This window comes from Equus asinus, chromosome 2 (genome assembly GCF_041296235.1).
Source record: "Equus asinus isolate D_3611 breed Donkey chromosome 2, EquAss-T2T_v2, whole genome shotgun sequence".
Lineage (NCBI taxonomy): Eukaryota > Metazoa > Chordata > Mammalia > Perissodactyla > Equidae > Equus > Equus asinus.
In genome coordinates this window covers 99,114,139-99,135,091 of record NC_091791.1, presented here as the reverse complement: position 1 = coordinate 99,135,091, position 20,953 = coordinate 99,114,139, and the positions used below count along the sequence as shown (strand labels likewise).

General features: G+C 48.1%; 2 protein-coding genes across 6 annotated transcripts in view; one reads left to right on the top strand and one right to left on the bottom strand.

Moving 5' to 3' along the window:
* The window catches only part of SEC11A (SEC11 homolog A, signal peptidase complex subunit), a 63,736-nt gene extending 58,715 nt beyond the window's left edge, over positions 1-5,021 (bottom strand). Inside the window, exons 1-2 of one of the 3 annotated variants that reach the window (XM_044760895.2) lie at positions 4,697-5,021; positions 1,959-2,123 (exon numbers count right to left, since the gene is read on the bottom strand). The gene's annotated coding sequence lies outside the window, so the exon portion shown is untranslated. The remainder of the gene's footprint in view (positions 1-1,958; positions 2,124-4,696) is intronic. The other 2 variants (XM_044760904.2, XM_044760916.2) reach the window with 2 other exon arrangements.
* The window catches only part of ZNF592 (zinc finger protein 592), a 48,876-nt gene continuing 32,529 nt past the window's right edge, over positions 4,607-20,953 (top strand). The window contains exons 1-3 of one of the 3 annotated variants that reach the window (XM_014842623.3): positions 4,607-4,626; positions 14,795-14,903; positions 19,268-19,348. The gene's annotated coding sequence lies outside the window, so the exon portion shown is untranslated. Of the gene's footprint in view, positions 4,627-5,150; positions 5,306-14,794; positions 14,904-19,267; positions 19,349-20,953 lie in introns of those variants that run through there. The other 2 variants (XM_044760871.2, XM_070494764.1) reach the window with 2 other exon arrangements.

The following is a 20,953-nucleotide window of genomic DNA, read 5'->3' as shown; positions in this document are numbered from 1 at the left end:
CCTTACTCCATTGTCTGCATACTCAATGGTGAGTTACACAATGTTGCGTACCATAAGTTACTTAATCACTTATATGTTTCAAACTTTCACTATCACAAATAAGGCTATAGTAAATATTGTTGTTCCTGTGGCCATTCTGTTTTGGGGAGGATTATTTCTTAAGGAAAAGTTTCTAGGAGTGGTATTGATGAGTCAAAGGGAGTCACATCTCTATTAAGTTTCTCCAGAAGTACTGTCAAATTGCTTTTTAAAAGGATTATACCAATTCACATTGCCTCGGCTTTCATCATCTCATTAGCATTGGAAAGTACATAAGATATATATTTTGCTAATGTAGTAAGTGGTATTACCATTTGAAATTCTTTGATAGCCATACCAATCCTTAGCCATTTAAAGCCATTTTTAGTTAAATGGGATTGGAGGAACAGTGATTTGAGGGGATAGGATAGAGAGAAGGTAAAGGGATATGCTCCCCAAATTCCTTCTTCTCCATCCAGCCTCTTCATCCTGTTTATATGTCAGTTTCTTCCTCTTCTGTGAGCTATGCTTCTTCAGGGCATGGCCTAGTGCCTGGCACTGTCCTGAATATCAACAAACATTTATAAAATGGATAAATGATGAAAGAATATTAAGATATATGCACAGAGTTGGTCATACTAGTCTATGAGCATTAATGGCCCTCCTTTTAATGTACCCTTTAAAACAATGCTTTCTATCCCCTCCAAATAAACATATTGACTACTACTGCCGGCCTGCAGAATGCTTTGGACTAGTGAGTTCATCTCTGGACTACCTACACACTTCTTTCTACCAGTTAAGTTAGATGCCCAACAAGAATTTGTTCTGTTGGTCCCAAACCTGCTTATGACAGCTGTTTGCCAGAGTATAATGAATTAAATTAAAATTACATAAACTGTTGAAACTCAAGCATGAAAAGGAAGAGCTGCTTCTATGAAATGTTAGTTGAATGCTTTGGAAATATTAGCTAAAGACCCGCTGAAAATTACTGTCAAACTAGATGTGGATGAGACGATTACAAAGGATTTTTTTTTTTTTTTTAAATAAAGAGCCTCTACACATACTGCTTTGCAAGAAGTTTTAAGTCCTTAGTCAACTTTAAAGAAACAAATTGGAAAGCAGAGGAAATACATCATGGATATGATTTATGTAAGAAAGACAGCTCAAGAACTCTAATCAGCATTTTTGCTCAAAGAAAAGGTTTGGTCTCACATCAAAAGATGGACAAGTGGGTGTCCCTTAGATTTTAAGTGAAAATGAAATGTTAAGGTGTGTATTTGCCATTTTTGGGGGCGGGGGGTCACTCACTGCTTTAGCATACTTTTCTAATTAGCTGAACAACTAGTGGATCAAATCCAATTTGTTTCGGCAAGGATAAATCCTTATTCCCAAATCTTTTTGTTTTTATAGGAGGGCAGGAATGGGAGAATTTGTCCTGGTTCTTCCAGAAGGAGCAACTTACCTAACTGGTGAATTTGGATCTGTGTGCCCCCAGAGAGTGTCATTTTCCCTAATCAGACATGGATAAGGTTGCCATGCCTCTGCAAGGGGGAGGTTGAAGGTTTGGGGGAGATAATTTTAGTTCAGGGAATATTGAAAAGCCTATCAGTTATCATCCAAGCCACATTCTTCAGTTCAGCTTTAATGGTAATAAAGTTGATTTTTTTTTTAAAAGATTTTATTTTTTTCCTTTTTCTCCCCAAAACCCCCTGGTACATAGTTGTATATTCTTCGTTGTGGGTCCTTCTAGTTGTGGCATGTGGGATGCTGCCTCAGCATGGCTTGATGAGCAGTGCCATGTCTGCGCCCAGGATTCGAACCAATGAAACACTGGGCCTCCTGCAGCAGAGCGTGAGAACTTAACCACTCGGCCATGGGGCCAGCCCCTAAAGTTGATATTTTCATTGGCTCCAAACTTATAAGAAAGGGATGGTACTTACTGTCCCCAGAATACTCCAACAGTGTTGGATGTCTCCTATGTGCTGTCACAATCAAGATATAGTCCCTTTTATTTTAGTCCATGATTCTGTTCACTCAAATGAAAAGTTGTCTCTGGTTCGCAGGCGGTAGTCTAGCCCTGTTTGAAGTTCAGTCTGTATCTCAAGCTAGATGAAGAAGAAAACATGTACGGCTCCTGAGAAATACTGATATCAGGAAATATTTACTGAGAAGGGAAGAGGAACCCAAACATGACTCCTGCCAATCCTTCCATCCCCTCCCCCACTGTATCCTGAGAAAGTCCTGCCTGTTCTGTTGATTCCTGGGACATGTAAACATGGCAAACTTCAGGTCACAGCCTGGATGGCTACTCAAATGAGAACTGCAAACACAGTCGGGAATAGTCTAGCCTCTTTTCAATGTCCTTCAAGGTATTTTGTAACTCTATAGTGGGTCATAAAATCAAGGCGGCAGGTCCTGATCAGTCTTTAAAAAGAAATAAAAGAATAATAAAGTTGAAAATATCAGCCAGCATTGCATAAAATAAGGGTAGCATTTTACCAAACATTTGTCTCAGAGGTGCATGTATCTGTGCATGTGTGTTTACATTCTGGGTTGAGATGTGGAATATATTTCTTATGGAGGGTCACAGTCAAAAAAGTTTTCAGGGGCCGGCCCGGTGGTGCAGCGGTTAAGTGTGCACGTTCCGCTTCAGTGGCCCAGGGTTTGCTGGTTTGGATCCCGGGTAGAGACATGGCACCACTTGGCAAGCCATGGTGTGGTAGGCGTCCCATGTATAAAGTAGAGGAAGATGGGCATGGACGTTAGCTCAGGGCCAGTCTTCCTCAGCAAAAAGTGGAGGATTGATGGCAGATGTTAGCTGAGGGCTAATCTTTTAAAAAAAAAAGAGTTTCCAAAGCATGTTATTCAGCCATAAAAAAGAAGAAAATCCTGCCATTTTCAACAACACGGATGGATCTCGAGGGCATTATGCTAAGTGAAATAAGTCAGAGAAAGAAAAATACTGTATGATCTCACTTACAAACGGAGTCTAAAAAAAGCCAAACTCGTAGAAAGTTGTAAAAAAAAAAAAAAAACAGTTTGCAAAGCACCGGTTTAAGGTGCACATTTCTTTTTCCTTTCATTTTTGCTCTTTGCTAATTTGTTCTGAAACTCTGCTGTGAATAAAAATTGTAGTAATTAGCAACCAGAGAAGCAAGAGCCAATTCTCATTATGTAAACAGCTGGAATGCAAAAACTGTTGCCCCCACTTCATTCCTCTGAGTCAATCAAATGTCCACAGATTATTAAGATGGAAGGGCTGAGATCTAGAACTTTATGAAGCAAGAGGTTACAGGAAAATTTCCTTTAAAATTTATCACCTGCACAGTTTAAGCCCCAGTGGTTCTTCCCAACAGACAAATTACAGAGTTCAGCCTGGCACTCAGGACCACAGCCCTCCCTTCCTTTCCACACTGATATGCCTCCTCTCCTCCCACCAAATCCTGTGCTCCAACCAAACTGGCCTCTTGCTGTTCCCCGCACACTCCGTCTCATTCTGTGTCCTTGATTGCACTGTTCCTTCTCCCTAGGGCAGCCTCCTTAGTTAACCCATCTCTGCTTGCCAAAGTCCCATCCATCCTTCAAACATTCATTTGCAATTTTCTTTCCTGGTTCCTAATATATCTTTCTTTTGAACTCCACAAATGTTTTAAAAAACACCTTTCTTAAAAGTACTTTAAAAATTTACTTTAAAATGTCATTTTTCCTGATCTCGAGGGACATATTAATATACTGTAAAAATAAGAAAATACAGAAGTCACGGAAGAAAATAAAAATCCCATTTTTTACCTATGTGACACATATTTATATATTATAATCTGGTATTATATCATCTTATGTGCTTTTTAACTACAAGTATTTCTCATGTCCTTAATCTTTCTCTTCAACACGATTTTTAATGCTTATAAACGAACTATAATTTATTTAATAATCATATAACATTGGACATTTTGCTTGTTTCCACAAACGGTGCTGTATTTTGGAAGAGCATAAATGGGGTGGTGTCCAGTGCACAGTGACAATTTCCTAAAAGCACAATAGAATATTTTTTGGAAATAGGAAATTGGGGCTAGTGATAATTAGGAGAAATCTAAGTTCCCCCATGAATGTTTGGAAATACTGGCAGGTATGCTGGGTTTTCCACTTTAAGTGGAATGGGGGTTTGAGCCACTCAAGTTTTAAAGGACAGTGACCCAGCAGGTCTATGGATGACTTTGGCGGAGGGGGGGGTACGGGGGGAGGGGGGTCATCCAGGCAGCTGATCCATGGAAACAGGCAGGGTTCAGTATGAAAGAAAAAAAAATCACCTCCCTCCTTTAATCTTACTCCCCCTTGAGCTACAGGCCTACTTTTCTCTCCCTCTCACTGCCAAACTTCTGGAAAGAACCATCACCCTTTACAGCCGTCACTGCTTCCCCACCACACACTCCTCACCCAAGCACTCAACTCAGCTTGGTGCCTGGCACACAGCAGGCCCTGGCTGAGACTGAGTTCCACCCCTCTTGCAAATTGGCATCTCTTTCCTGGTTCTCCACGGCCAGCCACTAGGGCCTCCTCTCCGTGCTCCTCCGCCCGACCCGGCTGCCCCCTACTGCCGCCTGTCTCCAGGTACGCTGGCTTCTCGGCAGGCCCCGCCGCCCCCCGCCCCGCCTCCGCCCCCGCCTCTGCGAGTTCTCACCGCGCAGTCAGAGCTTCCTCAACGGCCCCGAGTTCCCAGTGCCCCCGGGGAGGCACCCGAAGCCAGTGCTGCAACTCGGTCCTCCGCGGGGCTCACGGTCACCCCAGGGGCTACCCGTCAGAGTGCCCGTCCCCGCACCCAGCAACACCAAGCGTTCGGGGCGCACCTACTAAGCGCCGGACCCACGACCTCGGGCAGAGCGCGTCCCCGCCCAGCGCCCTCCGCGCCGGGCGCCCGGGGGCCCGCGGCCTGGGTCGCAGGGAGCGGCCGCGGGGCAGCGGGCGGCGGGGACGGGGTCCACCCTGCGCGCGCCGCCGTCGGGGCCGCGCCGCGCCGCGCACCCCGGGCGGGAGGCCGGGCCGAGCCGGGGCAGCCCCGCGGCCGCTCGCCCTGGGCCGGCGCCCAGGTCCGAGTCGCCTTCCGCCCGCCCCCCCGCCGCCGCCCGCCGCGGCCCCAGCCAGGTCCCGCCGCCAGCCCGGCTCCCGCCCCCGCTCCGCCCCCGGAGCCGCAGCCCCGCCCGCCACCGCCGTCGCCATGTTGTGGCTCCCGCAGCCGGCGCTGGGGACGCGCGCGGCCGAGCCCGGGGCCTGCCGCCGCCGCCGCCGCCAGGTAAGCGCCCCTCGCGGGCCGGGCCGCCGCCGAGGCCGCCCCGGGCCGAGCGGGCCCGCGAGCCGGCGCCGCGCCCGTGCCCGCGCCCCGGCCGGGCCCTGCAGCCGGGCGGCCCCCTCCGCGCCCGGGGCGGCAGCCACTTCCCCGACCGCCGCCTGGCGGGCCCGGGCCGCCACCCCACCCCGCCCCCGGCGCGCGCCGCCGGCCCCTGCCGCCGCCCCCGCCGCCCGGCGCGCGCCCCCCTCCGCCGCGGCCCCCCGGCCCGGCCCGGCCCGGCCCGGCGCGCATAACGGTGCCGCCTCGGCCGCCGGGACGCCTGTCAGCCACCCGTGCCCGCCGCGGCCGGGAGCCGCGCAGCCGGGGGCGGACACTTCGGGGCCCGGCCCTTCGCGGCGCCCCTCGGCGCCTCCCCCACCTCCGCCCGAGTTGTGACCTCGCGGGAGGGTTCTCCGGGGGCAGACAGGTATCCCTGCCCCAGAGTTGGGGGTCTTCGGGGGGCGACCCGGCCTGTTGATCCGAGGGGGAACTGCCTCTCTGCAGCGGCTCTTCCTGCCAACCTGGGGGGAAGGCTCAATGTGACCCGAGGGAGGACAGGGGAACGTCTGCTGGACAGATGGCCTCCTGGCCTTGGCTCAGCGTGGGTGAGGGGGAGGGGTCCGTGCGACCTGAGGTCTGCCTGCTCCTGAGAACCCCCCCACCCCCAACCCCCACCCCGGTTCATTGGAGCTGCTCGGGGGATTTTTAACTATTGTTTTTTGGGGTAGGCCAGAGGTGGCATGAAAAGTCCTGGACTGGAATAAATCCACAGGCCCCCCTTCCCCCATCAAGGGAAGCATGTCTGGCACCCGGGAGTAGCCTAGACTAGGAGTGGCTGTAGGAGAATGGGACTTGGATAAGGTGGTCTTTGGCCTGGGATTAGCCCTGTCACCTTCAGCTCCGTGTCCCTGTAGGGACTGTAGGACCCATCTGTTGATGTGTACAGTGTGACTGAGCATACAGGATGTGGACACGCAGATCCTGGCCCGGTGGGTGCTTGGTGGGATGTTAGGGATCTGTTTCCTCAAACTCACAGGCACCTTACACAGTGAAGGAGAGGAGCAAGCATGGTGCCAACACACATATTGTGACCGTTTTCCAATTTTTCCACTGGTTACGGCTTTGATCCGCCCAGTACATTTTTATTGAGCACTTATTATGCACCAGGTCCTGCACTCGGTGTTGGGAGGAGAGTGGTAAACCAGAAAGTCATGTTTCAGCTTGAGCTCATAGCCTAGTGGGAAAGCCCAATAATAAACAACTAATCTTGAAATTTCATTCAGCAACAAATATGTGCCAGGCATTATTTTAGATGCTGTGAAGAAAGCAAGCAAAAGTAACTGCCATTTTGGAGCTTTCATTCTAGTGGGGGGGGGAACAATAAAATAAAATATATAATACAAACTATAGTCTGTTGAAAAGTGCTAAATGCCAAGGAGAAAAAGAAAATAGGGAAGGAGAATATGAGATATCAGGTGGGGGATGAATTTACATTCCAGTGGCCTGGAAGGCCTCCTAAGAAGGTGTCTCTTGAGTAAAACTTTGAAGGAAGTGGTAAACAAATCATTTTGAGCTGTGATGAGTGCAAGGAAAGAAAGATGAAGAGCGTGGTGAGAGAGAGTAATGGGACTTGATTTGGGTTGGGGGCACAGGGAAGGCTTCCCGGAGGAAGTGACGAGACCCGAAGGAGGGTTAAGAGTTAACCATGTGTGGAGCAGCGCAGAGCTTGGCAAGTTGGAGGAAGTGAAAGGAGGCCCGTGTGGCTGGAGGGGGAAAGGGAGAAGGGAGATAAGTCTGTGGAGAGGTGGGTCAGGTCACGGGAGGCCTTGGGGACAGAATGCCTTTCCCCCTTAGTTTGGATTGTAATTAGGAAGCTTTCAAGGGTTTTAAGCCAGTGACATGATGACATTTACGTTTTAAAAGATCTCTGGCCTCTGTTTGGGGACCGGTCTTTGAGGTAAGCAGGTGAGGCAAGGCTTTCTGTGTGGAGAGGCCTAACTACATACCTGATCTGCCTGGAAAGCCTCAAGCCATCTGGGGGAGATCCTTTTGCTCCAAGGGTCTGTTTTGCCCCGCTTTTAGGAAGGGAAAGGAAAATGAATTTGCATTATTGAGTGCCTGCTAGGTGCGAGAATCAGTTTTAGAGACTTCTGCAAATATTATCATATTTAACTTAATCCTCTCTGCATGCGAAGAGAAAGGGATGTCTTGCCCTTTGCAGATGCAAGCCCAGAGGGGACAGGGGACTTAACCCAAAGCTACATTTGTGTCATAATCGGTATTCAGACCTGGGTCTTCCTAATTCCAGAGCCCACTGGCTCTGCAGCCAGACTCCTGGAGTTTGCATCTTGCTTCTGCCACTTGCTAACGTAATGGTTTTGAGTTATTTAACCTCTTGTGCCTCAGTTTCCTGTCTGGAAAAACCTCAAGCTTTTCCCAGCTTAAATGCAGATAAAATTATCTGCCTCACAGGGTTTGATAAATACAGATAAAACGGTTTTTGTGCGGATCAAATTAACTAAGCCATGTAAACATTTGTAGCACTGAGCTCCGATGTTAGTTGCTGTTAGTACGTAAAATTTTTAAATATCCGTGCTGTCTCTCAGCCATACTGTGGTCATTTTGGATGAGAATAAATATATAGGTAATTTAAGTCTTGAATTTTGTGGGACTCTTTCACCCTCCGTTTTCCTCTAAACGACTTAATGCCAATGTTTCGTGTGATCAATCATTCGACATTGATTTCCCATTTCATTCTCGACGCTGTGCTAGGACTTATGGATATAAAGTGAATTCCTTCCCTCCAGAACCTCAGGGTCTCCAGAGGAGGTCATATATTTAAAAGGATGAGCTACAATGTACTTCATGAGTTCTGTAATGCACCTGTAGTTAAGAGAGCTGTTGGGAGCGAGAAGAACTAAATGCCGAGGGAAGTGGGGAAGACTTGGGGTGGAGGTGACTTTTGTACTGGGCTTTGGAGGAAGAATAGGAGTTTTATACACAAGTAAGACTGGGGAAAGGACGTTCTAGGTAGAGAGAGCTACGTGTGAAAGCGAGGAGCTGTGAGAGGCTTGGTTTGTCCCGTGATGAGACTGGAAAGCTGAGTTGGAGCTGCAAAAGGCAGGTCCAGTTTGGGTTTTATTCTATAAGCCACAGGGAGCTATCAGAGAGTGTTAAGTACATCAAACACATTCCACCACTGTGGGTGCCGCAGTTAGAGAGTGGAGACAGAGACCATCCTGGGGGAGCTTTTCTGACGAGATCCCTGTGCCTCAGCATCTAGCTCTCAGTTTCACAGACCCGAAATCCAGTTTTTTGGGGCACTCAGCTGGTTGTGTCCAGGGAGACTGACTCATTAACCAAACTTGGAAGAGACTGATGCACAAACTCAGAGTATTAACTGGCCATGAGAAACAAAACAGCGGAGTGACAGATGTTTCTGTCCTCTGGCCATTGCTCCCCGCCCCCCCCCCCCACCCCCCTTCTGGCCAGGACTGGGACACACTGACAAATTCTTGCTCCTCAATTCCTGTTTGTCTTTCTCAGGCTCCATGAAAATTAACCCTTACTGTTAACATAATCTTTCCCCAAGCTTTATACAGTGTAGTCAACAATGATTTTTAATTGATTGAATGATTCTGTGTCATTTGGGTGGGATCCTGTGTTTGTAAAACTTAAGGAAGAGGAGAAATAACTTTTTTAGAAATAAAATATTGGAAAAGGGGCTTCCCTAGAGTTGGGTTACCGGAGAAGGCGTAGGGATTTTATGTGGGGTAGGTAATTTTGTGGCTGAGCGGTGCTTGTGGACAGATGCATTGGGAATTGTTCTGGGAGTAGAGGTTTGTGGACTCTTGGAGGGGGCGGGGGGGTTTTGGTTGCACTTGAAGGGGTGATTGGTTTAACATTTTCATCTTCCCTACACTTTGGAGACAGAGAAGAAAGTAATAGTTCCTGCCCTTTACTCAGCCTGGGCATGGTGAGCTTTCTTAGTAGATTGGAATCTTCGTGAGATTTGAGCTTCATCTTAGCACTTCTTTCTGCTTCGGCAAAACTGAGAAGAGTGGAGTTCTGAATCTGTATTTTTCTACAGTGAAAAATAAAATCCAAATAGACCAACCTAGATTGTGGATTAATTATTTTTCTTTTAAAACTCTAAAAATAATTACACGAGAATATTCGTGTAGAAAATTTAGGAAATGCAGATAGGTACACGAAGGAAATAAAACTAACTGATACATCCTATAACCTAGACCTACTGTCAGCATTTTAATATTTCATGTTTGTATTAGACCTTTATCTCCAGCTCTGTCTCTACATGTAAGTTTAATTTTTTCTTTTCCTACAAAAATAGGAACATCCTGAATAGGAGAGAGTTCTGAGTGTTGACCTCTGAAATGGAGCAATTGCATGTACCCCAAATTCGTATCTGTTTCCATTTGTGGGCATCTGCGCCAGTGTTCTCCCCCTTCCTGCTCTAGGGGCACGGAGTGCGATACCCTTTAGCTAATTAAGTTTTAGAAATGTTTTTAGGGGCTCAGGTGCCACTTCACCCAACTATTTGCTTTTATTCGACAGCAGGAAGTGTGTATGTGTGTGTTGAAATGACATGTCTGATTCTTTTTATGACTCAAAGAGAAGTTAATGAACACCGCTCGAGTTTGGTGTCAAACCCGTCAACACTCTTGGGCTGTCCTCTGTTCACTGTGTGACTTTGGCTAAGTCCTTTCCCTTCTCCGTTTCAGATTCTGAAGGTGTTCTGTCAAGAGGTAACGGTGGCCCCCTTCCTTTCGTTAACACACTCTGCAAGATGACGAGGATGCTGACGTCTTTCTATGTGATCCATTGTGGAAAGACTGCCACAGTGTGGAGTGAGAAAGAGGGGGCTGCCTGTGGAACACACTGACTCCTGGCCTCGAAGCAGTGTGTGTGGGGCACACACAGGGGTCTCTGTGACTGTGTCATGTCTGTTTGTGAGAGCTCCAGAATTATCGGAGCCTCCTGAAAACTTTTGAGTAGGCCAGAGGTGGCGTTCATGGTCTTCTGCAAAACTAAATCCACAGGCTTATCCTGAGAAGCAAGACCTACGCCCCAGGTCTAACTCAGGACAGGCTCACTCTGCAGAGCAGTTTCCTGTAAGCTCTGCTTACCTCTCAGTGGTGAGATTGGGTGGTTTTCACTTTTTTCTTTATATTTTTCCCTATCCTTTGAATTCTCTTTTGGCTTATATATCATCTTTACAAAAGCAAACAACTGGTAAATCTGTTTTCATTTTGGAAATAAACCTTGAATGCCCTCAAGCAAAAGTGCAAACTTCCCAGAACTATGTCCCTATAGAAGAGCCGGCCACCCCTCCTTGGTCAGGGAGGGGAAGATGCCTTTGTTAGATGTGCTGTAGAGATGGCTCTCCCAGACAGGTGAATTAGGCTAGGACCTCTGACTGAGATGTTCCTGAGAGAGCCAGGGCTGCACCCATCCGGGAGGAGCTGATGAGTAGAGTGTGACTTGGCTTGTAGCCTCATTTGTTGGGTGTTTTCTTTAGGAGTGTTTCTAAGGAAATCACTTCTTTTGGGTGAGGCCCTGGGCCTTCTTGCATAGACTCAGTCTCCTGCACGTCAACGTGGGGGATGCTCTAGAGGCCTTGGTGTTACAAGCTGGGGGTCACAGGACTGTAAAGAGAGGGGTTCCTGTGTGTAAGCCTCATATGCCTTCCTGGAATTTCCCTCCCTCTGAGAGCTCAGCCCATCCTGGTGGGGAGGCTGGGGGGTACTTCTTCCTCATATCCATCCAGTCCTTGGGCATAGGACCATTTTACCCACACTGCCCTTGGCAGGCTGGAGCTGAACGTGAGCCAGTGGAGTGGGCTCTGGCTCTGCTTTTATTCCCCTGCTTTGCTGCAGTTTACAGCATTCTACTCCTATCTGCCAATTCAGTTCCTGAAGTTGAAGTTTTTCCTTAGCAAGCCAAAGGGCAGAGTGAGACCAGAGAGAGAGAGGTCTTAAAAGTAGATGTCCATTGTAACTGAAGGCTTCTCAGACTATTCCAGGGCCTGAAAACACATCTGAGGCAGAGCTTTGGCATTTTCAGAGGAGAAGGGAGCCCAGGGTGGGCAGCGAGCAGCTGTTCAGACTCTTCTGGGGCTTGGCCCAGCTGAGGCTCAGGTCTGTGTGGGCAAGGGCCCTGCCTTTGCCTTGTTAGACTCTCCAGACCTGAACTGAACTGGCTGAGGTTGTAAAAACTGCTTTATTGTCTGAAACTTCATTAAGGCTGTAAATCTTTAGGCCCTTACAAATATCAGATGTGTGATTAATACTACTATTATTCTTAATTAGAATGTTTACTTGTATGTAAAATCCTGTGGAGCCTTTTTGCAACTGGGCATCATTGATCAGTAATCTACGGTTGCTTATGAAAGGCCCAACCTGGGCCCCAACCCAGAGCTGGGTGCTCTGTGGAGTATAAGAGTCACATGAGATGAACTTTGCCGTCAAGGACTTCCCCCACTGAAAGCAATTAGAGAACAGTTTGCTTCCACACCAGAAGGGTCTTAAGGGGGCTTTTCTTCCTGGGGGTGGTGGTTACTTTCTCACAGGTCAGCCCTCTGAGATGGCTGGGCTTACCTTTGGGGAACATTCTCTGCTACCCAAAATGGATTGAATGGCCATTTGGGAGGAGGGAGGTGGTGGCAACAATGTTGTATCATCTTTCGTTGCTTCACTTGTCTCTCCTTGACACTGTGTCTCTAAGCACCTGTGCTCTTTAGGAGAAGATAGCCACCTACCCACAAAATATGAACCCCAACGCCTATCATTCCACCATTGTAGCTCCATTCCTCTGAGTCTAAGGCTTTTGCATTTCTACTTAGAGTCCCCTTTTAAAATATTTACACCCCCTGGGAGAGGTCAGACTCTTAGCAGTTCATCACCAAACAGTAGCTCTAATTACCAGGAATTAATTAAGTCAACTGAGAGAAAGACTGGGACCCAGACAGGCACTTGGGGCCAAGAATGTCCAAGGGGACACACTCCTGCAGGGCAGGAGAGAAGTGAGGGCAGTGAAAGGAACTTTCATGCACATTAGTTGCTGCAGGTGGGTACTGCTAACTCTGGGGCCACCTGGTGGTCTTGCTGGCTGGGGTGTCAGATACAGCATGACCTAGCGCTGGTACAGGGGGCTTTGAGGCCCATGTGGAATTTGCACTGAGTGGGGAATTTAGACTTAAAGGATTGGAAGATTGTTTTTTCCTTCATTTAAAAAGTAATATATGCTTGGTTTAGAAAATTTTGGAACATTCAAGAAGAAAACAAATTCTTCCTAATTTTATTACCTAATGATAGACAGCTGAAATGTACAGGCAGAGGGACGAGATCTTTTTACAATGTAAGTCAGCATACCACTCCTCTACCCCAAGTCCTTCCTTAGCCTTCCATCTGAGAGCTGAAGTCAGTCCTTGCAGTGGCCCTCCATTCTCCACCTCCCACCCCTGTCTCCTGTGACTCCCTCCGCTCTGGTTCGGGTTCCTTGAATGCACCAAGCACTTTCCTGGCTAAGGGCCTTTCTACTTGTTCTTCGCTCTGCCTAAAACCTCTTCTCTCCCATATTCACGTGGCTTGCTCTCTCATTTGCTTCAGAATTGAGAATGTGGTCACTCCAATTTCTGTTCTGAGGAACAGGGGTTCCTCAACTGAAAGACTGCCTGACATACTATGAATCTGCTTGTTTGTGTCTGTCTGTCTCCTGGTGGAATGTCAGCACCACGTGGGCAGGGACTTAATCTATTCTGTTCACAGGTGGTATCCACCAGTGACTAGAACAAGGCCTGGCACATAGTAGGCGCTCAGTTAATATTATCTAATGAATGAATGCACGTGCATGCATGTGTGTAGTGTGTGTGTGTTGTGGAAATGGAATGGGAAAGGACCGTGTTCCTAGAAGCTGGAGGGGGAGAGAATGGATGTGGATGATGTAGAGAGTGAGGATGCTCTTGGCGGGAATGGAGGCTGGAGACGTGGTCTAGTCTGTTCCAGTCTGTACAATCTCTTCTCTTACTGATGCTGTTGAAGGCGAAGGCAGTGATTTGGTGCTTTGAGGCAGGTGAAGAAGCAGCTGCTGAAATATAAAATCAGTGGACTTGGTCTAGGCCTCCATTATGGAGCTTCTCAAAAGCCTGGCCTGAGGGCTGGAGCTGATAGGGTAGGTTATAGGAGGCTATTTTTAGGTTTGTGAACAGGGTGAGGGACCTGATGGAAGTGTTATTTGGGGAGACATACAGGATGATAATAGCGGGAGACCACAGAGGGGGAGCAAAGATGTGGCAAGGATAGGGTGGAGACATGGAATGGAAGAGATGATGTCAGTGAGACTTGGCAATGACAGGGTGCTCCCCAGCTGCTGTGCGGCTGCCTTAACAAAGGTTTCCAGTGCTCCCAACTTGGTAGAGCTTAAAGTATTGTCGGTGGCTTCGAGTGAGTTTTGGAAGCAGGTGGGTATAAGTGGGAGAAAGGGAGAGGGAGAACCCTGAGGTTCATCAGGTTGGGGGGTCTGTAGTGGGGCGCCGGCGTATCCTGCACTAGGCCTACAACTCACAGACACAACTGGGGACGGGAGCCTGTCTCTTCCTCCTGGTCTGCCCAAAACCGTCACCTTCCCAGAGTGGCTGTCAGTGCTCTCGGGTTTTCTTCTGAACCTACACGTATACCAGGACGGTATCTGAAATCCGTTTGTTCCATCACCTTTCAACTTCATTTTCTGTCTCCACAGTATTGTCTATTTCTCAGAACAAATTGTCTTTGACTCACAGACCCACTTAGATTGGATTAATTGACTGGAAATACTTATTTCTAAATGATTTCTGTTTCATTAGGCTTCTAGCCTGTTTTTTAAAAAGACTTTTGCCAAGATGAGATCAGCGAAGTGATTTCGGTATAATCTGCTTCTTTTTCATCTTTTGGTACAAGTTACGTTTTGAGATTGACATTTCAGATGCATTCATTCCTAGAATAAATATTTGAGTGCCTGCTATGTGCCAGGCACTATTCTAGGCACTGGAAATATAATGAGGAACAAAGTAAACAGAGATCTTGCCTTCGTGCTGTTTAAGACAGTGCTGTAAGAGCTTTACAAATGGGAACTCGTTTAATCCCTGTAACAGCCCCATTTTACAGATGGGAAACCCGAGCCAGAGAGGTGAAGAAACTGCCCAGAGTCACAAGGTCTAGTGAGGGGTGGAACAGGGGTTTGAACCCAGCAGAGTCTGTGCTCTGAACTGTCACGTGTGATGGGGGCGGGGAGAAGGGTTGGAGCTGGGGAATTTCTATCTTTGACTATGTGGGGCCTGCTTTGAATTTATGTTTAGAGATTTTTCTCAGGATCTGACCTATCTGCTTATTATTATTATTATCTTTAACATTTACCTTCAGGCCTATTAAAAATGATTTTCTTTTCTTCTCTCTTTAGGTGGTGTTTGGAAACTAGACCATGTGCCTAGGGAGAAGTGGTTCCTTTCTCCACAGCTCCACACCCCCAGCCACGCTCACCACACCCTTGTTTTGAGAACCTCATTGAGGTATGATGTCTAGGCTGACCTGAGCTGCCCTTGAGGAACCAAGAGTTTGGACGCAACTGATTTTTTTATGTTCCCTGGTAGTTATTTATTTTTAAATTGTGGTAAAATATACATAGCAAAATTGACCATTTTAACCATTTGTGAATGTACTATTCAGTACCACTGTCACCACCATCCATCTCCAGAACCTTTTCATCCTCCAAACTGAAACTCTCTCCCCGTTGAATAGTAACTCCCCATCTTTCCTCCCCTGGCCCCTGGTGACCATTGTTCTGCTTTCTGTCTCTCTGAATTTGACTGCTCCAGGTGCTGCATATCAGTGGAATCATACACCATTTGCCCTTTTGTATCTTGCTTATTTCACTTAGCATAATGTCTTCAAGGTTCATTTATGTTGTAGCCTGTGTCAGAACTTCATTCCTTTTTAAGGCTGAATAATATTCCATTGCACGTTTGTATCACATTTTGTTATCCATTCCTCCATTGATGGACACTTGGATTGCTTCCACCTTTTGGGTATTGTGAACAATGCTGCTGTGAACATGGGTGTACAAGTACCTCTCCAAGACCCTGCTTTCCTTTCTTTTGGGTCTATGCCCAGAAATGGAATTGCTGGATCATATAGTAATTCTATGTTTAATTTTTTCTGGGGGGAACTGCCATACTGTTTTCCGTAGTGGCTACACCATTTTACATTCTCACCAGCAACGGCCAAGGATTCCACTTTCTCTACATCCTCACCAACCCTGTTCTTTTCTTCTTCGTCTTGGTTTTTTTTTTTTTTTTTTTTTGATAATAGCGTTCCTAATGAGTGTGACCTTGGTGGCAATCTAGTTGGATCCGTGGAGTCCACTAACCAAGGATCGGGTCCCTGTTGTCCTGAAATGTACAAATGTAGAGGAAATAATATGATAAACCTCCATGTACTCCTTACCCAGCTCCAACAGTTATCAATTCATGGCCAATCTTGTTTCGCTTATATACGCCCTCCCTGCTCTCTTCCTGCTGCCCTGTGGTATTTTGAGGCAAATCCCAGACATCACATCATTTTATCTGTAAATGTTTCACCATGTGTCTTAAAAAGATAAAGACTTTTAATAATCCATTTTGTCTGGTGATGGGAGGGCACATAGAGATGCTCCTGACACATTATTCCTCCTTCCCTTGGATCACCAGGGACATATACAGTGCGCACACGCGTGGACACCTGGATGTTGGATCCATTGCCTTACTGGGTGGTTGGTGAAAAGCTGTCTTGGCTGGGGCCCTGCTTTCCTGTAGAAGGTGACAGTCCTTAGGTCTGAGCCGTGATGAAGGAGCCCACCCCGATCTCTGTTGAGAGGGAAAGGAGAGAACAGGGAGTGAGTAAGGAAGGAAGGAATAGTGAGAGGGAGAGGGATGGGAAAGGAGAAGAGCATGTGTGTAGGGGTGTGTGTGTGTAGGTGTGTGTGAGAGAGAGAGAAAGGAAGTGAGAGAGCAGAGCACCTGGGAGAGAAACTCTTTACCAGGCCTTTGACTCATGAGCTCCTAAACTCCTTAGTGATCTAAGGAGACCACAGAGATACTTCAAGACTAAAAGCATATCCCTTATGTCCCTGTGTCCTCATCCCCTTTCCCCCTGTGCCCCCGCAAACCTTTCAATTTTGGCATCTTTGTGCTACAGTTCTCCTGTGATGGATGAGACTGGTGGCACACTCAGAGCCACAAATACAGGGGTACCAGAGACAGGGAAAGAGTGACTTTGTGGAGCAGCTGCTTTTTCTTTTCTGGGGCCCTTTTATTCAGGGACTAGAGGCTTGGTTCCCAGCAGGTCTGAGGCTGCTGGCTTATTCCTTAAATTTGGGGATCTCTACTACCAAGAGACGATGCTTTTACACAGTTTGGTGGGAGGGCCTCCTCGAGGATGGTGTGTGAACAAGAGGAGCCCTTCCTCCGTTTTTTCTCAGTCTCTGGGTCCTGTTTCCTTCTGACAAAGTGCGGTTCCCAGTTAGTGCTGAGATCTCTTTGCAAGTAATGAAAGGCAGAGGGGGTACAGGTTACAAAATATCAGTTTCTATCTCAGTTCTCAGCCTGTTTAGACTTTGTTGCCTGTACCTAGTTTCCTCTTCTATTATCTCGGTCCGCTGCACAGTCCTGCACAATGTCTCCTCCTTCCAGTTCCAGCCCCCTTTCTCTCTTCCTAGCTTTTAAAAAATATAACAGCTTTATTGAGATATAATTCACGACATACAATTCACACATTTAAAGTGCATAATTCTATGTTTTTTCGCATATTTGCCAGGCTGTATCGCCTTTTCTTAAGACTCCAGACTCCCCTGTGCCCGTCTCTTCCCTGTGGTTCTCAGAGCCACCTCTCTCCACTGATGCTGCACTGATCCCGTCTTCAAGACAGAAGACTTTATTGTGAGGACAGTGCCAGTAGGCACTTTCCACTGGTAACATATTTAACTTAAGCAGCCCTGCATGGGCCTAGGATTCACAGACAAGTGCTACTTCAGGTAGACCCCTTCCCACTGGCGAGGTTCCATCACCACTCAAGGCCTCTCTATTTATAAAAAGTTAAAAAAAAAAAGGTAAACACAAATAACGGTGCGAATTTGCCAGCTGCTTTGTTGTTAATAAACGTGCTTGGGAATCTGTGACTGTCCTTGATTAGTCTTAGTTCTGGACAGATGAGCTATCAAGTCATTCCTCCTTTCCAATGGCAAATTACCTTCCAGTAAACATGCTGGGGCATATAAACCGACAGTAAAGAAACGAGCAATTATATACTGTGTCAGGTGGTAGTAAGGGTTGTGAAGAAAAATAAAGCAGAGTAAAGGGACAGAGATGGATGGTGAGGGCAGCGATTGGTGTCTTACATACAATGATCATAGAAGGCTCCTGACAAAGTCATGTTTGACTAAAGGCATGAAGGAAGCAAAGAGTGAGCCCATAGGGATCTGAGGGGAAGAGCGTTCCAAGCAGAGGGAACAGTAAATGCCAAGGTTCAGAGCAGGAGTGTGCCCCGCATGCTCGAGGAGCAGTGAGGCGGTGTGGGCACGCCTGGAGCAGGCTGGCCACGGGGACGGGTGTGGGAGACGGAGGCAGTCTTCGCCAGGCAGGCCTTGGTAGAGACTCGGTTTTACACTGTGTGGGATGGGCTGGTGTTGGAACGCTTTGAGGAGAGGAGGAACAAGATCTGATGGATGTTTTAAAAGCAGCACCTGGGGCCGGCCCGGTGACGCAGCGGTTAAGCGCGCATGTTCTGCTTTGGCGGCCTGGGGTGCACCGGTTCGCCGGTTTGGACCCGGGTGTGGACGTGGCACTGCTTGTCAAGCCATGCTGTGGTAGGCGTCCCACATATAAAGTAGAGGAAAATGGGCACGGATGTTAGCTCAGGGCCAGTCTTCCTCAGCAGAAAGAGGAGAATTGGCGGCAGATGTTAGCTCAGGGCTAATCTTCCTTAAAAAAAAAAAAAAAAAAGCGCACCTGGCTGCTGTGTTGCTGTGTTGAGGTTGAAGAGTAGAGGCCAGGGTGGAAGCAAGGAGACCAGTCCTTTGTGGGACTCCAGGAGAGACAGATGACGATGGTTGGAGATGGTGAGAAATGGTTGGATTTAGGTTTATTTTGAGGGTAGATTCACAGGATTTACTTATGGATTAGACGAAGGATATGAAGGAAGGAGAGGACTCAGGGATGCCAAAATCTGGCTGCGCAACATGGAGGGCGGAGTTGTCGTTCACTGAAATGAGGAAGACTGTGGGAGGAAATCAGGAGTCAGAGTTTGGATGTAATTGGGTTTGAGATGCCTGTCCAAGTCCAGAAGTAAAGGGGTACCAGTTAATCATTTGGTGAGTGCCTATCGAAAGCTCAGGAAATAGCAGAAGGGAGAGCCTTTTGCTGAAATAGCTGTGGTGAATGTAGAGCATTATGCCATGAGGAGGAAGAAGCGAAATGAGGGAGCATTGGGAGTTGTGCGTTGACTTCTGATGGGGATGGGCAGAGAAAGCCCTGCTCCTGTCCTTGCCTCTGGGAATCCCGTGCCCTTGATGAGCCTTCAGTGGCACCCACAGGGGGGTGGCTGCGGGTGTTTGCAGTGGGTGGTGTGTGGGGATGCTCAGGAGCAAGGTCTGGGCCTTCCTGTTTTCCTCCGTGCCAGGCACAAGCCTTGGTGTTTGGTCAGTGTTTGATGAATGAACTTCTTTCGGAGCCTCAGTTCTCCACTTGTCGAATGAAGAGGTAGCCTAGACCATTGCAGGGAATCAACTGGGAAGCTTTAAAAAAACTGCAGGGATCCATCCCGGATGTATTGAACCAGAATTTTCCTGGTGGGAGCCTGGGTGGCTGTGTTTTGAGTCACTCCCCATGCTGTTCTTTTGCAGGCAGTCGAGCAGTCTGCAGACGGGCGTTTGGAAGCCACTGGACCAGATCATTTCTGAGGTCCCCTTCAGCTCTGACATCCTGTGAGTCTTGTTAGAATGCTTGCAGTGTAATTCTGTTCTTGGGAAATGGGATTTTTGGCTGGGGTGGAAGGGCGTGGAGGGCGCTGTGGGCCGGGCAGGCAGGGGCATTACCAGGCTTTGGAGAAGCGTTGAGGAATGGTTCTGGGAGGGGTGGGAGCGGTGGTGGCGCACTTGCCACTGGGAGCCGGTGCACTAGGTCCTGGAAACAGAGGTAAAGGACATGACCCCAACTTTGGAGGGGCTCACAGACTGATGAGAGAGCGCGTGGTCTCCGCCTGCTGTGGGAAGTGCTGCCGTAGCAGCAGGCAGGCCCAGGTGTCGGGAGAAAATGGTGGAGGGGGGCAGAGGACCGGTGTTGCAGCGCTCAGAGAAAGCATCCCCAAGGAGGGGACCTGGAGCAGAACCTGGGGGTGAGGAGTTCTCAGGCAGGTCTGTGTTTGGTGCCTGAGTGGGGGCATCAGGTGTTCTCTAGTCAGGGGACAGCTCAGGCCCTGACACAGCAGCATGAGGAGGTCTGGGAGAACCAGCAGTGAATGAAAGGGACTCTGGGAAGTGGCTGGAGAGGTGGGCAGAGACCAGATAGGAGGGGATCCTCCGTTCTAAGCGAGGAATTTGAGGTCTATCCTGAAGATGATGGGGATTTTGAACAGGGGCGTCTCTGTGATCAGGTACGTGTTTTTCAGCAACCGTCATGGCAAACAAAAGTGTGCCTTGGAGGGGCTATGGCTGGACGGAGGAAAAGACAAGTGAAAAGCTTTGTTGTTCCGTCTGGGTCCCTTGGGGCACCTGCTTTCTTTAAACTGCTGCGAATCTCTTTGGGCTGTTTTTTGCTAATGATTAGAATACCAGGTGCCTCATGGAATGAAATACTGGCCACTGAGATGACTCAGAACATCTGTGACTTGTGGTCCCGTAGACCTGTAAGCAGGCCTCAGATGCGTATTCAGGAGGGCAGCGATGTGCACATGGTAGGGAGTCTACTTTTCCATGCCGGGAGTTAAGTTTTACGTAGCAATCCAATAGCTCTGGATTAATTGGCCCAGCCATTGCAGCCTCGCCTGTCCAAGGACTTGAGTCCTCCTGCCCAAGGTCTTCACGTGAGTAGCTGGTGGCAACCTAGGCTTGAAAGCCAGTGCTTGTGGTTCGCAATTTCTTAGTCTTTTAGCTCCACCATTCCGAGTCTGGGGCTTCAGTCTGGGTCCAGAAATGTGCGACTTTTTTTTTTTCTTTCCTGTTTCCTTCGATCCAGCTAAAGTTTCACTGAGCTTCTTTCTCTGCCACCCATGGAAGCAGTGTCTCTCTCTCTGACCGATATTTTAGGCAGAGTCCAGACTAAAGCTCCTGCAGGTCACGGGAGGAGCAGCTGACTCTCAGGCTTGCTTACTAATTCTCTTTCCTCTTGCCTACCTCCCACTCCTGGTCCAGAAGGAGAAGTTTCCCTACCTGGCAACCAACTCACGTCGTTTCTTCTGGTCTGAGCTTCTGCTCAGTAATTCTCTGTCTCTCTGTCTCCGTCTCTCTCTCTCTCACACACACACACACACACACAGCTTGAGTTATTCTTTGCTCTCTTGTCCCCTGGGATGCTCCTTTTTCTAAAATAGA